Source organism: Dermacentor albipictus, chromosome 2 (genome assembly GCF_038994185.2).
Source record: "Dermacentor albipictus isolate Rhodes 1998 colony chromosome 2, USDA_Dalb.pri_finalv2, whole genome shotgun sequence".
Classification (NCBI taxonomy): domain Eukaryota; kingdom Metazoa; phylum Arthropoda; class Arachnida; order Ixodida; family Ixodidae; genus Dermacentor; species Dermacentor albipictus.
This window is the reverse complement of record NC_091822.1, coordinates 110,202,425-110,214,483: the sequence shown is the minus strand read 5'-3', so window position 1 is coordinate 110,214,483 and position 12,059 is coordinate 110,202,425. Positions and strand designations below refer to the sequence as shown.

The 12,059-nt window shown below is 46.1% G+C and overlaps 1 long non-coding RNA gene across 1 annotated transcript; it reads left to right on the top strand.

Moving 5' to 3' along the window:
• Positions 1-567: 567 nt before the first annotated feature.
• Positions 568-10,554, top strand: LOC135900804 (uncharacterized). The gene is made up of 3 exons (XR_010563942.2): positions 568-992; positions 2,124-2,229; positions 10,342-10,554. It is a non-coding gene; the product is annotated as an uncharacterized lncRNA (long non-coding RNA).
• The last annotated feature ends 1,505 nt before the right edge of the window (positions 10,555-12,059 follow it).

Sequence of the window (12,059 nt, the reverse complement as noted above, 5' to 3'; positions counted from 1 at the left end):
CGACGAGAATCTAAACTCAAGCTGGGGAGGGGGGAGGGGGGCTGGGATCTGGGCGGAGCTTACGCGCCGCTCGACCGTTCGGATACACGCACGTTGGATCGGACGCCGAATCGTACGGTGTGTCCCCTGCTTAAAGCTCGCTCATGGTTCGGCGTTAGTCCCTGTATATTCTTTATAAATAAGGAAGCCTACCTAGGCACTGTAAACCCAACAATTGGGGCCTAAATGCCTGCCCTACTCCCAGCTACAGTTTCGTTTGAGCGACAAAGTCTGATTTCGAAGGCCGTGCTTTTGCAAACTGCATGCGACTGAAGCGGTTGCGAATCTTGAAGGCGACATCCGCTTCGTTTTTTTTTTAATACATATACAGTGCATTTTCTTGAACTTCGTATAAAAAAGTGCATATTTATACAAAGTTAACACTTTTGGACTCAAGAAATTTGTTAAAGTGTCCCTACCGATTGTTGGTAGGAAAAAACACGTAATTTTTTCATTTACGACACATTTTTCTAAAAACCGCACAGTGGCGCCACTGCAGTATTCGTTTGGTCGACGTACCACGTTGGTTCTGGTAAATGCAGTAATTTGAGTTATATTTTAGAAGTGCCTAGACAAAATGTGCTCCTTGTCGTGTGCAGTAACCATCGCAAACCCTCCGGACTCGTGTAACGCCGTTAGTTCGCCGTGTGTTTCGTGCGATCTATCAGTGTCGACAGTGAGTGTCTTACTACAGCGCCCGTCCAGCTGCCTTTGTTCTGCCCACGACCGGCTTGGTTCTGCCGAGCTGCCTGCCCGCGCTCTCGTGAAAAGTCTGGTACTGGAGCTTCGAATCGTAGTGTTGAAGGTTCGAATCGAATCGAATCGTAGGCTGTTGAAGGTTGTGCTTTTGTGGAGCTGGAGTTCATCGGAAGTTCTACAGTGCTTGCGCCAGAAAGACGTCGGTGCCTCGGTACCTTTGAGACGAAGGAGCGTTGGCCAAGTCTTTTTAAAAGGTAAGCAAGTTTGGCCCTTGCGCGCATTCTTGAACTTATGATTTACGTAATGAACGTTGTGTAACTAGCTAGAGCAAAGCGCTTTCTGATCGTAGGTTGGCCGTCTTGCTGTGCACATTTAGCAAGCAATTTCACGAAGGCTTCCTCTGATGTTACAGCGTACTTGCATTCTGCTGTAAAATATATGCTACCCGCCTTGATTGCTATGCCTGAATGGGCACACAATTATGAAAAAACTGAAAGTTGCTGTTCGTTCGGTAGTTTTCTGGCAAGATGTTATTCGTTATATATGCATTCCCGCAAGTACAGTACATGTGTAATGTATCCGTCGATGTATCATGGGCTTCGCGCGTTGGCACACGATTCCTATGTTTGACGCTTAAGCGGATAGAAGCTTGTATGAAGATTTTTGTATGTATACAGTTTGGTTTGGAGGACCACGTCGCGAAAACCTGTGTATTGTTTATGTTCTTGAGTGTCTTCGCGTATTTGTCTTCTATGTTGCAAACCCGACATAGGCCGATATTACAGTAACGAAGTTTATTTTTAATCCAGACATTTCAGGCACCGGCCTTTAAGAAAGACATAGACCAACCAATTCTTACGAACGGGATGCCAGCTCTTGCAATCGTAGGTTATACGGTAGTGCATAATAAAGTAAGGACTGCGATTTTGTAGCGATACTTACCCCTCGATTCTATACCACTCTTGTCGCCCACCGCAAACGGCCGGCTGTTCCAGTACGTAGCACGGGCCGGGGCGGCGGTCAGACCACTAACGAATAACGAAAAGGAATAGCATTGCTACAAAATCGCGATCTAGCTTTCAGAATGCTTTTCATGTGCTCAATATTTTTGTTTAATCCAATGCGCCACGTTTTATTGCATTATGAGTTTTGTTTTTGATTGTCCTGGTAGCCTGTTGTTGCTGATTTCGTTCCTTCCTGAAACTTCACTTGTTACTAAATATCAGTGTAACTTCCTTAGATATAACAAAAAGACATTTGTGCAACCAGGCGCAAATTCATGCAGCTGGCTGTGTGAGGCTCTATTTGCAATTCCGCATGACACTGGTAAATCACAAATTCCCAGGTTCACAGCACAATAAATTAAACATTTCTTACTTTTGAAGGCTATGCGGATTCTGGAGGCATCCCTGCATCGAGCAGGAACCTGCTGCACTGCTGGAAGCTGGACAGCACGACAATAAAGCACGTGATCTGTGCGCTTTCTCAAAGGTGCGTACAAAACTGGTGCTGCCTTTCGAGTTGTAGGATACATTTGTGTTATATACAATCATTTTACTGTATTGCCATTTTCAGGATTTCTAGTGGCTGATCACGAATTTTATGTTTTGGTAGATTGCCCTCAGTTTAATGAATTTACCTAAAGTAGCCTCCTTTGAGTTAAATATAATTGGGTGCTTGAGTAATTATGCCTTATATACTCCATATAGACTATATTAATCTAGCCAAAATGCCTTTTTAAGAACCATGAATTGAGGTTTCGTGCCTTGAATAATGTGCTCTGGAGTGTCTAGAAAAATGCGTTGTACCACCTAAAGACATGGTTTACGGAAAAGTGCCTTAAGCAATGCTTTCGCACAATAGTTGTATCATCAAGAGTTTCAGAGAAGCCTGTGTGGTCGGTATGAAACATGACAAAGACAGACATAGACCAACCAAATACAACATTAAAAGCAATACATTTTGGCTTCCATATGGAAGCCTTGTTCACAATAAGGCTAAAAAAAGTGGAAGTGCATATTTAATTAAGTAAGTTTTAGCATAAGATGGGCGTGGGCTCCTTGGTTTCAGATAAACGTGTGTCCTGTTGATTGCATCTCCAGGGAATCCGGGTACAGGCATGGCTTCCAATTTCTTTCCTGACCGATTATGCTAGACACTATCCAGTCACTATTGTGTTTAGTCATTGCTGCATGCTCTGAAAAAGCATTTGATGCCACTCTTTTCTCATCCACATCGTTCTGATGTTGGCGTAGCCATTGCTTAAAGTTGCCCATTGCTCTAATGTAGATAGTATTCATATACACATGTTATGTTTCAAAGGTCAGAATTCATCTCAGTAAAATTTTTGATACGGTTTGTTACTGAGGTGGCTACCTCGTTGTTTTAACATGGCTTGTCACTGGGATTGCTCTCTTGTTTGTTTAGCTTCTTGTCGGGTTCTTATGGATTTGATTTTGTGCACAATGAGATGTTACACACACACCTTGCATATACATGAAAAAAAGGTTTACAACAGAGATAACATATATGCATGGGCATATATATGTGTCAATAAAATACTCGAGCCTCATTTCTGCCTACAGAAAAAGAAGTTATTTCTCCTCGAGGGCATGACTGCTTGCAATAATGAACCTCCTAGAAAAGGTTTTCTCTAATCCATATTTTTGATATCTAAATGCTTATGTGGCATGTACAAACTGCTTGCATCAATTTCTCATTGGGATGAGTGGTCTAAATTTTAAATTTGAGTAATAATTGCAATAAATAACTCATTTCACCTGTCTTCTAATGACTCTAAAATTCTATGCTTCTACCTTGCCAAACCTTTTATGAAATTAGTTTGATGAGGCCCAATATACAGGGCTTTCTAAATTGAAGGTATCAGTACCTATTAAAGACTGTGCTAACTAAGAAAATGCTGCTTGTGTATGTGGTTTATTCATTTCTCAGACAGAAGCTTTACACCCAAGTGCAGTCAGTAAATCGAAAACAATTGCGTCTTGTTCAATAGTTCTCGAGCACTTGTGCGTCACTATAGTCGGATACAAATTTAGAAAAAAGGGGAGGCCCCGTCCAGATGAATGAAGCGCGACGTCCGATTGCCTCCGCGACTAAAATAATCCCGCTCAAAAAATCGTGCTTAGGAAACGCGCAATTCCCAGTATAAATAAAGACTTTGATGACTGGTTTAGTGGAGCTCTCATGTGCTACAGCACATGCCAGATCGCAACAGAAAAATAACCCCGTGCCTTCCACAACGCTGCCCGTCGTCTGCTCTTTAGCTTCATTGCAAGTGGCAAAAGTAGAAAGAGCAACTCTGCATGGCATTTTCTCAGTGTCAGCGAAAGCACCGTGTTAAAGCTATATATATTTTGGGTGGCAAACTATCGACGCCCTCACGAAAACGCCCACAAAATGTGGAGAAAAGAAGCAGCACGAAGTAGGACACGTGTGCGCTGAGGTCGTGTGCACGATTTCTTTCACCACAACGAGATACCGACGATCGAGAAGATCACTAACGAGTTCTCGAAGCGTATATTTTGTTATGTTTGTGCCCTGGGATTTGCCTGACGGAAGGCCAGTGCTATGGTTTGTCGACCGTCGAGGCAGCATTCATCCCCGCATGGTGCCTGCCTGCTTCGGACACGACTACGTGCACGGCTCGAGTTTCCTCGCGGCTGCACGGCGTCCACGATGGAAGCAGCCACCGGATCACGGACTGCTATTTGGCCCCTCCCTGTCCCGGCAGCATTGCAACCCTCCCCTCCTTTCTCCGGCGGCGCCCACACCACAAACGACTCCCGCTGTGTTTGGGACAGTTTCCAAAGGAGGGCTGTGTTTCGACCCGGTGCCTTGCAATTGGTTCCCTTTGTCCTATGCGGGCCATAAAACTTGCCCGGCGCACCATTCTGACCAACTGCCAAATCGTCCTGACGCCGCAGCGCGGTTCAAGGAAGCGCCGGCCCCCGAGAGTGGCGTTAGGACCCCGGAGTTTGCCCAGACCCTCTCTCTCACGGCCTTGTTTCGTCCTTGGGGACTGTCTGGGGGATCTTTGGACTGAGGGGTGTTATTTAAGCAGCTTGCAGCTGCTCTGTTGTCTCTGTCCTGATAACGACGACAACATGTAAACATTGTATAAAGAATTATTCGCAGAGAAAACTCTCCTCGTCTCTGACTGCGTGAAGCGAGGTCCAGACCTCCTGCCAGCCACACATACCTCGGCAAACGCAACAATGGATCTCCTATCACTGAAGCGGTGTACTGTGTGTCAAGCACAGCAGCCAAGCATTCTCCCGTGACCTCTCAAATAAATAAGCGGTTCATTTGATGACATATTCCTTCTAATGGAAGCCCAATTCTGAAAAAGCAACGTCCTGCACAGATCATGCTCAATATAAGCGTTGGCATGGAAACGTGCTGAAATGCCGGAAAATCTGAATGCAAATGCAGTTATTAACTCTGAATAACTATGTGGGGCACGAAATGCTCATTCGGGCAGCCACTGTCCAGCTTCACACGAAAGAGCAGTAGTCAACCTGAATGAAATTGACAGCCACTCTTAGCAGCCTGCACGCCAAAGCACATTGTGCTTTGCGTGCAGTTGTGCTGCCCCTACTGTTTTTTCCAGCCCGTTGAGATGAATAATGCCAATGTCAGAAGGCCCAAAATACTCTAGTGGGCAGCCACCTATGAGCATGACGGGCCCTGTGATGAAATAACAGTCGTCAGGGCACGCTTCAAAGGCACCTTTAGCAGTCTGCACGTCAAAGCCCAGTCAAGCCGTCACCACTGTTGGTGAAACGGCAGCAACCAATGCGACAGTGACAGCCACTGTTGGCAGCTTGCATGCAAACACACATTCATGTGGTGGCATTGTTTATTTTGGTTACCTGGCCTAGGCAAGTAATGCGAATAAGAACAATTATCAAACATCATTAGCTTAGTTAGGCCCAATATACTCAGTCGGGTAGCTATTAATAGCAGTAGTCGAGGGCACGCTTGAAAGGCACCATTAGCAGTCTGCACGTCAAATCACAGTCATACCGCAGTCATTGTTGTATTTATTTATCTGACCGGGCAAGTAACACCAATGTAAGCACAATTATTCACCCTGAATAGCTCTGCTAGCATTGTGCTAAAAAATGCTGAGTGAAGTTGAATTTGTTGTATTGAGGCAATTATTTAATTTACAAGCCATCGGCATGTCGATCAATGGCCAGGTTCAGACAATGTCATTTGTGAAGTAATAAATGGTGAAAGTTGCAAAAGCTCTCAGTGCACTGCTTTGCTGGGCTCCATTCACTGAAGAATGTCTTTGCAACGGCGAAAGCGTCAGACAGAAATCACACCCCGCTACACATTGTTATTCGTGCTGAAAATTTTCGCCATCATATGTGATAGGCAGCGAAACCGTTTGTTTACTAAGACTGAATGCATGAAAAATGCAACAGCATAGCAAGGTGTTTCACAATATGCAGCCTTTCATGTGCACTTCTGGCTAGCTGCCACATGCACTGATGCATAAACGTGAGCAGAGGTAAGAGGCAAAGTTGCTGTGCAACCCACATGACGCTTTTAAGAAAATGTATCTCTAAACCTTTCTGTTTTGATAGGCGATCAAAATATCTTTTGAGCAAGTTGGTTAATCACATTGCAGCAACAATACAAGAAACAAGGACACAAAACGCAGCGAGTAGGCAGGTTGAGAAGACGAGGTAGACCAGTGAGAAAGGTTTTAATGAGATGGAAGAGGCCAGTCCTGCAGTGTACAGGAGTTAGTGCTTTGAATGAGATTGGCTAATGAAAATGTGTAAGGACTTTGCTGAACGAAAACTATCAAAAACAAATGCTAATATAAAATAAAAGGACAAATATGAGTAAGTGCAAACACGCATGGAAGCAGGAACGCTGGCAACACAACTTATGCGTGACTGTGCCACAGCACGCATACTACAGCTTGCGTGCGCGGTGAGCACTGGTGGAAAGAAATCAATCGACGGTGCTATACACAACGCTCGAACACCGCCATTAGACGCTCGGCTATCTCACTGTTGACAACGATCACTCACGCTAAGTTGACGGCGACAAATCTTTGCATTGGAGGCTTCTTTGTCAAATATTTTCTGTTGAGACGCTCGTAGGTTTGTTTCATGCGCGCACACTTTTCTAATTTCTCCTCAGAATGGTTTTGCTCCATCACTTTACCCCGTCCAACGAAAAATGCAGCGACACGGTACACGAACTCACCCGCCGCTGACAGCAGGCACCAGACTTTGGCAAACTTTTCTTGTCTTAACTTCACTCAGGAGCGAAATAAAAAAGACATGGGCAGGATGTGTGTGCAGCAATCACCGAGGCATTCTATTTTCAGACAAAGCGTAGCGCAGCATCAGCGATGCTCGCTGCAATGTTTCTTCGCCGGATCACGGCTTAGAATAAACGCACGCGGCACAGATGCCGCATTGTAAGCTCGCAGTAATATTTCCGGCATGATAGACAATGACAAACAGATTGGGAATTCACTGTGACGAGGCATTGACACGCACAGCTGACGCGACTTGGCCCAGTTCGAAGCCCGGGCGGCCATCTTCGACGGCGGGCCACCGGCCGTCCGGCGCTTGACGTCAGTCCAGAGTGTGCACCCATAAAGGTGCATTCACACGACCGGTCGGAGGAGGAATTTTCGCCGCGGATGGCGCATCACATGACGCGCGCGTCATCAAAACTTGCCGCCCTCGCCTTGTCCGGCCTCCTCCGCTAGCGGTCCGGATTGAAAATGCTCGCCGGTATTTCCATCCGTCCGTATGGCGGTCGTCTGGGCTCAATTTAACGTAGTCAGCGTCAAATCTGCCAACATTGGATGGGTTGGCGTGGCTACGATGGCATGTTGTCGGCTTGATGCATCCGTGGCTTGATTCCATGTGTGTTTTTGTTGTGCAGGAGTGTGCAGGAGTGACCGCATGTGTTTTTGTTGTAGTGCAGCGGGAAAGGCGAGTCGTGGTTGCGCGCGCATTACTATTTAGATCGCGCAGCCTGCGTGACCTCAACATGACTGAGGTGCACAAGAAAATGCTAAGTGACGAAGCAACCGGCACTTTTTTTGCTCTTGTTGATGGATTCGCCGCGCTATTGAATATAGAGCACACCGATTATGCAAGCGCGCAGCTGCGTAAGATGCGTAAGCTGCAAGAGATCGCTCTCGAAATGGCTCACCGCCATGCAGAATCAGCGCCTTACTCTGTCGGTGTGTATTATTTGCTATAACTTCATTTTTGGGATAATGACGTGCTGCGTAACCAAAAAATAAAGAAAGAGAGAGGGCAGGGCGCTATGTCATTTCTGCGCTCAGCCCTGTCTCTTTTTCTTTTGTGGTCAGCAGCATGTTACCAGTTCAATATGAACCATGTAGCCGAAACATTCACATCATTTTTGGGAATGCTCTTCTAGATTTGTACCATTATGTTTTCTTCATCTGATTGAACCTCTGCAGAGTTTCTAAAAACGGTTTTCGCGAACAAACGCCGCACCTTCAGGAATTTTCACCCAGAGGAAAAGCATCATCTCCTACAATAACCGGGAGCATTTGAAGATCCGGTGAACTTGCCACTTTTACGGTTTTGGGCAGTCCCGCATTTTATTTGATCAATTGCTTTTCGCTGAGGTGTTGACTGCCAAATTCCACCATCACGTTGTGAACCAGGGGCGCCAATGTCCAAATAGCGAAACCTATAGTTCGCATCAACAAGCGCAAATAGCACTATGCTGAAGGTTTTATTGTAGTTGAAATACAGAGAGCCTGAATCTTTGGCTTGATGCACACATGCTTTCCATCTATCGCACCGATACAATTGGGGAACTTCCACTTTTATTTGATGTCTCACATGGCTCTAGACCACTCTCCGTCAGTCTTGGGGGTCTTCAAGAATTCGTCTTTCAGCTCCAGGTAGATTGCCACACATGTCTCTTTTATGAGCTGGTTGACAGTAGAGTGTCCTCCCTGAACTGTCAGCTTAAGGAGTAGTGCGTTTCTCCTATTGAAAAAAAGAAAAACAAGAAATTGTTGGTTACACTAAAAATTAACAAAGAAAGACAGAACTCCACATTCGAATAAAATATGCACATCTGATATTCACATTGGAATCTGTGTAAAGCGAATCTCTTATAAAGCCGCTATTTTCATGCTATGAAACTAAATTCCATACACACAGTTGTCTTTATTTCACCATATTTCCAACATTCTTATGCAACATGTTTATACGATGTTCATGCGCAGTGCCGGTCAAAACAATTTAGTACTATAATGTTGATGCGCCGTAGCATTAGCTATATCTGCGCCGAAATACACGAACTGTTCATTGCGCGAGGTAAGGGCAGTCGTGTCACAACGAAGATGTGTTTGTCATTGTACACACTGCACAGAGATGTAGGACGCTAAAGAGTGGTTCGGTTCTTTTCTTTTTTTCGTTTCATTGCTGCGTCCACGGGCTAACGGAAATATGTGCACGCGCACGTTACACGCGACGTGAAGCGCGCACTTCCCAAGAGAGCGGCAGCAGTCGCAGTCGAGAAAGCTGGGGGATGCCTTCGATTTAAAAGTCAGCGCGCCTCATGAAAAGTAACATTTGATACTTCAAATTGAAGAAAACGCTAGTGCTTACCTGCGGCGAGAAAGCGAAGAGTGATTTGAAGCCGTGTCTTCGCTGGCACAGATGGTCTCACGATGGTTTCTTGCCGCTCGATTGTATGTTGAACGCGGGCCAGAAGCTCGAAAAACTGCGTGCTGCTGACGCGCAGTAGGCGCTTGTATTCGTCCGGATCACACTCGAGTAGATCTTCACAAAGCAAGCTCTGAACGCAAAGCGTATTCTTCGACATCCGTGGTTTGTTCCAGCATAATCGTTTTCTTTTTACAGCCTACACCTAGCCGTCTTCACTCACTTCGAGTAGAACACCCAACGCGGACAAACGCCGCCTCCGATAGCTGTCTATCTTGGAATGGGCACTCGTACCCAGCCATTCGGCAACGTGCGTGGCGCTGGCGTCGAGAGTAAGCACGCGGATTCCGCAAACGGCGCTCGGCTGTGAGAATGCGACCTAACTCGGCTGCGCCGGATTCAAGTGATGACGTCACTATTTTGTCCGCGGAGCAGGCGGGATTTTGCCCTCCCGTGTGTATCCACCTTTAGTGGATGCTCGTGTGCATCCGCCTCGGAGGAGTAAAGGCCCGTTTTTCTAAAGTTGTATCCGACTATAATCGAGCACAGCTTGACCCTTGGCCTAATACTAAATCAGGCTTGAAGCTTTTGAAACCGCTAGAACAGCACCAGATTTCATTCTGTGCCAAGGGGTGGAACGCATTTGCTTAGAGCTAGGCAGATGAATGTCTTTCTTTTGCATTGAAGTTCCCAATACTTTCTAGTCTTAGGTGAAAGTACACAGCTCAGCACAACGCATGTAAGGTATACGTAAGGGTACTTTGTTCTTTAAACCGTATCAACAGGAAGCAGCTACTTCCGTTTTTGCAAACCTTACCTTATTTTCTAACCTTTCCTTGATCAAAAGTGTGGAAAATTAATCTGTGCTTGTTCTGTTGTTTCACAGGTAGACATCGGCGACGGTGTATATGTTGAAAAGGGCCTGCTGAAGAGGCTGCGCCTGGATGCTAACAACTCGGGCTTTCAGTTTGCGGGGGGCCTCCTTAAGGCTCCTTTTACAAAAGAGGTTGAAGGGAGGCGCTACACATGGATGCGCAGCGATTGTTTGTGACAGCGTCACTGCTGGCAGGCCTGGCCTGCCTTTTCGCTTTGTTCTGGGTCTTCCACATTATGTACTCGAAAAAGGCCCACAGGATTTTGACATTTATTGAGCACTGCTTTCTGGATTTTTGCTACACATAGCCGCAGGTGAAAGCATTGGATTTAGTCAATTTTCACAAGAACTATTGCTAGGCAAAAAAATTTTCAGATGCATATCCTCAAGAAAGTTTCTGTCAAAATTATTTTGCCTAACAAAAGCACTCGTGGGTTCTGTGGCTGACAGGTTGCCCAAGCCATGTAGCACAGTGCTTGCTTTAAAGGGACACGAAAAATAAAATTTATTTGAGCTTTATTAAATCATTCTTCTACAACACCGAAAAAACAACTCCCACCATGAGAATTGGCTTGATAAGCCAGATAACTTGCAAAAACGAAAACTGGTGTCGCCACCACCACCTTATAGTTCCTGCACCAGCTCGCTGTGATATGGAATTTGACGGTGTCTGTTCGGGTCTAGCTAATGTTCTACTGGCCAATATTGATGAATTCTGTTGTAAAGGTGTCAAAGAATATACTTAGTTGAAGTATGACTCCACACTGATGTGCGGGCACTGCATAAAACTTGAAAAATGAAAGTTAAATCTTCATTTTCTCATCTAATAATCCGCTTATTGCCACAATGTTCATGAATACAGTTCTGAAAGATTGTTTTATTAGTCTAAAATGATTTACTGTTTCACTTTAGTATTTCTGTAATGGACCTTCAGCAACAAAATGTGTGTTAGTATTCCACAGGTATTCTCAGCGGGGGCAAAAGCACCGGCAGCATGCTCAATGATTCTGTACCAACTGATAACTTGAAGGATATCCTGTGCCACTAGGGTTAGGCCAACGTGGCTCTGTGTTAATCACCACAAGTGTATTATGCAAAACTTAATGGCCCAGAGAGAGAGAGAGAAACGTTTATTAAACGAAACAGTGTCCCGAGCGAGGCCGGGTATCACCCTAAGGTGGGAGGGCTCCTTAGTCCAGGAACCCTCTGGCTTCGACTGCCCTCTTGGCCCTGGCGACGAGTTGTCGCTGGTCTTCCAGGTCCCCGAGGGTTAGCTTGGCCTCCCACGTTTCGAATAGGTCGTTTGCTTCTATTGCTCGTTTTGCGTGCATTTCTGGTTGCATTTCGCTGCCTTCCTGCCACGGGCATTCCAGGAGCAAGTGTGCCAGAGTGTCGGGTACGTTGCAAAGTGGGCAGAGGTAGCCGTGGAGCGTCGGGTAGAGGCGATGCATTATCGTTCCGTGCGTGTACGTATTACTTTGCAGGCGTCTAAGGATTAGGCTTTCTTTGTCGAGTTTAGGGTGCGGTGGAGGGTACACTCGACGCTCGAGCCTGTAATGCTGCAATATGGCCGAATAGTTGGTGGATACGGCCTCCGCCTCTTCTGTCACGGGTCCGAGAGCGCGTGGGGAGAGGGGAGCCCGGCTGACGTGCTCGCGGGCAGCGGCGTGGGCCGCTTCGTTCCCCTCTAGGCCCTCGTGTCCGGGTACCCACGTTACGCAGGTGTACGG